General features: G+C 31.4%; 1 long non-coding RNA gene across 1 annotated transcript; it reads right to left on the bottom strand.

Moving 5' to 3' along the window:
• Positions 1–2,293: 2,293 nt before the first annotated feature.
• Positions 2,294–4,747, bottom strand: LOC124885543. Its single transcript, XR_007042647.1, has 2 exons — positions 2,918–4,747; positions 2,294–2,693 (listed from the first exon to the last, which is right to left on the bottom strand). It is a non-coding gene; the product is annotated as an uncharacterized LOC124885543 (long non-coding RNA).
• Between the last annotated feature and the right edge of the window lie 1,684 nt (positions 4,748–6,431).

Below are 6,431 nucleotides of genomic sequence, written 5' to 3'. Positions count from 1 at the left end.
CCCAGCACAAATTCTTGAACATACTTTGAAGTATTTCATACATTGCTTTACTACAAACCAGGCTAGTTTTAATTGGCATTAGATTCGAACGTCCCCTACAAGCTTCGATCGGCTTGATCTCTCTAATTTAGATAGCCCCATTAAGGATGTCGAAATTTCTCAAGCTTTATTCTTTTTCAAACCTTTTAAATCCCCAAGCCCGGATGGCCTGCATCCCCATTTTTTCTGTTTCAATGAAAAACTATAGGTAACGCTGTTTCTGATTTATGTCATAAGGTGTTTACGACCCGAAAACTGCCAGAAGCACTTAATGATACGTTAATATGTCTTAAATCTAAATTTGCGAATGCAAACCTTCTAAAACACTATCATCCCATTAGTTTGTGTAATACAATCTATAAAATTATAATCAAAAGTATTGCTAACCGAATTAAATCCTACCTTCCTAGCCTTATCGGTCCCTTTTGATCTAGCTTTCTTAAAGAGTGCCGGGCTTGTGATAATGCCATTAGTATTCAAGAACTTATGACCTACATTAGAAAAAACAAAAGTAAGAAGGGATGCCTTATGCTTAAGCTCGACCTCGAAAAGGCTTTTGATCGCCTCAAATGGTCTTTTGTTTATCAGACACTTTTGTTCTTTAAATTTCCTTGTAAGATTACTACCCTCATCATGAATTGCATCTCTACTAGTAATATTTCCGCTCTAGTTGATGGCACCCAGGCGGATTATTTCACTCTCTCGCGTGGTAATAGACAAGGAGACCCCATGTCCCCCTATATTTTTATTCTATGCATGGACCTCCTTTCCAATTATATGACACACCTGGTGGATTTCTTGAACTGGGAACCTATTTTCCTCCGCAAAAATAGTCCCCAACTTTTCCACCTTTTCTTTGCAGATGACTTGACATTAATTTCTAAGGTTAGCTCCCGATCAATCCAAACCATGTTTGGGTGCATGAACTATTTTTGCAATTTTTCTGGCCAAAAAATTAATAGCTCAAAATCTAAAGCTATTTTCTCTGTATTATGCTCAAACGACATAAAAAAAACTTGTTACAGATACTTTCAGTATCTCTTCCTCAAAAAGCTTTAGAAAGTATCTAGGTTTTCCCATTTTAAATAACAAAGACCGTCATGTTGTTTTGAATTTCTTCTCGATAATATGAGGAAAAAACTTACTTCTTGGAAGCTGAATTTTCTATCTCTGGATGGAAGGTTAGTCCTTGCAAAATTCATCCTAAATGCCATTTCTTCTTATACCATGCAATATTTTCATCTCCCTAAAAAACATGCAATGTTATTGATCAAATTCAACGTAAATTCCTTTGGGGTTCTACCTCTCCAAAAAGAAGACTTCACCATGTTGCTTGGGCGGAGGTTACAACTCCTATAGAGAATGGAGGTCTTGGACTCCAACAAACTACGTTAAAGAATAATACACTCCTTGCTAGCCTTGCTAGGCGACTCTTCACTATCCCCTCCTTCCTTTGGGCTAGCACCCTCTTCTCTGTTCATAATCAAAACCCCAAAGTTCTCTTTCGCTCGCTCGTTCAAAAAAATATTTTGATAGAAGGGGTAATATGTCAATAAGCTACTGCATAGGCCCCCGCTAGGGGTAATGCGATTAACTTTTGGTTCCAAAATGGATCCTAGATAATCCACCTTTTAGAAGTACTCTTCATGGTCCTTTGAATCGGAATGAAGCAAATCTTTCCCTTGCAGGCGTTGGGAACTGCTACTCTTGGAATTGGGATATGATCTCTTTTAACATCCCTCCAACAACGTAACTATTATCCTCAAGATAAGCGTAGTTCGGCCCTCAAACACTATTGGAAATGCAATAAGCCTTTCGAGGCTCTTAATAACAAGGGTAATTTCACCACTAGTTTGGTTTATAAGTTTCTTACTCATCATACTGGTCACCCCTATGAGTTTCGATGGATTGGCACCTTCGTACTTTAGAAAAAAAAGTTTCTTCCTTTAGTTGTGATCTCATGCTAAAATTACGTCTTCCACTAATCTTCATTATATTGGACTGACTCCCAATCCTTTATGCTCTATTTGTCATAAAGATCCTAAAACTGTTGCTCATGTTTTCTCCATTGTCACATTGCCTAGAAATTTTGGTTGGACATGGGCCTTAATGTTTCGCGTATAGATACGCCCCAACAACACTGGCTTAACGTTCTCAAAAGTCTTAAATCCTTTTTAGGGTTGATGATATTAAGTGGTTGGACATCCTCCCTTTTGCTATTTGGAATATTTGGTTAAATTGGAATGACAATGTCTTCAATAGGAAAGCTAGTTTCTTGAATATTAATATTGTTCGAAGCAAAGCCTCGAGTATTTGAGCTATAATTCTACTCCATGCAGTAAGTGGAGTTGTGTTAATGTATGGTTACCACCTAAGTATGTACAAATTAAAAATTGATGTAAGTTGAGTTGTGTAAATGTATGGTTACCACCTAAGTATGTACAAATTAAAAATTGATGTGGTATTGGTGGTCTAATTCGTGACAAGTGTTGAAACTGACTCGCTGGAAATTCCTGCAAGGAGTTTGGGGAGTCCAACGGTACAACATAACTTTCGAGAAGCAAATGGCGCGGCAGATATCTTGACCGAATTTGGTTCCTTGACAACATCAACATCGACCACCTCTTCACTCATTTACTTGGACAATATCTTAACTAGTCAAAAAAAAGTAAAAATCTTTACAAAAATGGAAATAAGAAAATATCTATTTATTATAATAAAATAATTTTAAAATTTTAAACTAAACAACTCAAATCTTTATTTTAATAAATAAACATTTATATAACTACATCCAGCAAATTATTTTGTAAACACATAATCAATATTCTATCAACTTGAATTAATTTTTAAAAATATAAATAATAGCAATAAAACTTACTTTTTCATGTAATAAAAGATTATGTGATTGCTGCAAAACAAAAATAACAAAATTAAAACACTAAAATATTGACAGTTAAAACTAAGTCAAAAATACCATACTTCACAAGTCAATCCCTACAACATGTACATATGAAATCTTTATCTATTAAAAAGATCTCTATTAAAAATAAAATTCAATATATCTCAAGCATACACAAAGCTATACATTGAACACAAATATCACCCAGCAAAATTAAAACACAATATATTGAAAAGTCAAGTCAATCCCTAAAACATGTATCATATGAAATCTTTATCTATTAAAAAGATCTCTATATTAAAAAGATCTCTATTCCACGAAGATAAAAATAAAATTCAATATATCTCAAGCATACACAAAGCTATACATTGAACACAAATATCATCCAGCAAAATTAAAACACAATATATTGAAATTGAACACAAATATCATCCAGCAAAATTAAAACACAATATATTGAAAAGTCAAAGTTATCCATTTGTTTTGACTCAACTAATTCAGATAGTTAAAACACAATATAAATATCTAAAACACAATATATTGAAAAGTCAAAGTTATCGGCTTGTCTTGACTCGATTAATCTAGACGACTAATCCAGATATAATCCAGATAATAAAGACGACTAATCCAGATATAATCCAGATAATAAAGTAATTCCTCTAATACAATTTTATTAATTCATGGCCACTACATTATAGATATTAATTAACAATTTGTCGCATTATTTAACAATTTCTCACTAAATCTAAGAAATTAACACACAAATACAATAAAGTAACAAAATTTTGAACATGCTAAGAATTTAACACACAAATACAATAAAGTAACAAAATTTTGAACATGAAAATTTTGAAGTAAAAGTTAAAAGCTCACCTTTCACGACTCACGCATAATTCGCGAACTTGTTCGTTCGTCTAAACTTGTTCAGACTTCAGAAAATCTCCAACATATATTCCCACATGAAGCTGTTAATCTATAGTAAAATCTCAAACATATATTTCTATTTTTATAATAAAACTAACAGCAGTCATCATAAACATCTTTAGTTCCCTGCAAAAACAATAATAACAACAATAATGGATTAACACAAATCCATGCATCTATATATACCAAGTCAGTAAAAAAATAATCTTAGTAAAAAAGAAAAAGTAACATGCAGATCTATAAGTTAAAAACTGTAAGAACCATGCATCACAAAATCTTCAATCTATATAAGTAGAATAACTACATATTCAGTGTATTCCCTCAAAGTGAGATCTACATGGTGAGATCTAAAAGGGTATGATGCCCACAAGTCTTACTCCAATTATTTTCAATAGATCCAAGACTCAAAAGAATGTATATAATCAAAGTAGAATTGGAAGGAAAATATCCTTTGATTTCAAGAATTGTAGTTATTCTCTTTGACCCTATCTATATCTTCCCACAGCTTTATTGAACCGCAACGATATGAATTAATTTCCTCATTAGTGAAAATCGTAATTAGATGCAGTTCAAGAAAGCTGTGGAAAAATACAAAAAGGGCCATTTTTGCAAAAGAAAAAAAAATGAGATTTTTATTTTCTGTATGTCATCAGTATGAGCTATGAGTAAGTGAAGAAAGGGAGGCGGAGTATTTATAGGGGGAATTGAATTATTTGCACCAATCCCAAGAAGAATATTTGGGCCTAAAAAGAAGTCTCTGATCACAAATCCACTTTTTTCACCTATTAAAAAGCCGACTTCTTTTCATACATTTACAATATATATACTTTTCTTTAAATAAAGTACTAATCATTAGTATTATTCTGAGAGAGAATTCAAAATTTAATTTTTATGATTTGAAATTTTGTGTTTTATTTATAATCAGTGTTTAGATTAATTTTATATATTTTATTTAAATTTATGAGGTATCTTACACCTCTCATCAATAACAGACAATATACAGTCCAAGAACATTAGTCAGTAAGGTTATTTTTTTAATTTGCCCAGTTTCGCAATCAATGATGGAATCAGAAATTTGGTAAAGGACGTGTAAATTTTATCCTAAATTATGAGAATGTATAAAATTAAATACACATTCATTATGAATAACATTTAACCTCGATTCATCACATAATTTTTCGATAAAGAATGTGGACGAAACTACTGGCATTCATCGTATGTATTCGAACTTAATAGCTTTTGGCTTGGACTTTATGTATGTGTTGGAAAACCCACGATAACTTAAACATGAACAAAACAAGCATAAATAGCAAGATGTTGACTTTCCATTCCAATAACTCCTAAAATGATGGTTCATAAGCAATGTGACTTTTTCATCTCTATATTTTAAAAGCAATGTGACTTTCTCACCTCTATATTTTAAAACTGATGCAATAACTAAAATGGGAGAACTTATTTCATCTGCTGAATAAGTCATGGGTTAATGGCATGGGTATGAATCTGTTAAAAAGTTAACAATTCTGTCAGTTTTCTTTTATTTGGAAAAATATATATAATTTAATGATCATGTTTTTGTAAAAAAATCAAAGTTATACTCTATTAGTGGGATATTTACATAAGTTTAATTAGATAACTCTGTCCATCAAGCTGGTTAGAATGTATAAAAAAAATTATCTGGTGTTTTTAGTTTCTAGTGGAATTTGAACCTCATAATATTGTACTTTTAAATTATAATTTTAAATTTACTATTTATTGTAATTTTAATAAATTTTAAGGTCTATAAGTTTACACCCCACGTCGAAATTCAAAACATAGTACTTGAATGATGTGTTCATTGGTATCTTTGATTTAATTTATGTGATAGTCTTTCTTTGTTAATCAATACATTTTTAATTGGTAATAATTTAGTCAAATTTTTCCATCAGTAAAGTAATTTATAGCCATATAAATTTGGGCAAAATTCAGAAATAGCATACTAATCCCCATAATTATGAGTTTCATAGCAACAGTTTCATAATTACATAATATAGCAAGTTGTATTTTGTATTTTTGCAAACTGTTGCTACAAAAATACAAATACATATTATTTTTACTGCCCTTATGATCGATATGTATTTTGTATTTTTGTAAACTATTGCTACAAAAATACAAATACATACAAATGCATATGCTACAAAATATAATTTGATAAAAATATTATTATTTTTTTGTAATTTAATACTTAAGTATGCTACTTTATGTATTTTCTCTTATAAATATTTGTTTTGTTTTAGACTACAACCTTAGTCCACAAGTATCAAAATATTTTTGTTTCATTCTTTGTGTGAATTTGGCCATTCACTTAATTCGGATCTTTAAATTACCCCCTAAACTATACCCAAAAGGGTTATGCCACACTTCAACTTAAAGGGGGTCCTATTACCCCCTGAACTAATTAAAAGTAAAATTTTCACCCCTTAGTGCCTATGTAGCACACACGTGTGCCTACGTGGACACTTCAGTGTGTTGTGCCATGTAAGTGCCACGTATGTACCACAGAGTCACTAAGGAGGTGAAAATTCCACTTTTA

This window comes from Capsicum annuum, chromosome 7, assembly GCF_002878395.1.
Source record: "Capsicum annuum cultivar UCD-10X-F1 chromosome 7, UCD10Xv1.1, whole genome shotgun sequence".
Lineage (NCBI taxonomy): Eukaryota > Viridiplantae > Streptophyta > Magnoliopsida > Solanales > Solanaceae > Capsicum > Capsicum annuum.
This window is presented reverse-complemented; position numbering and strand designations above follow the sequence as displayed.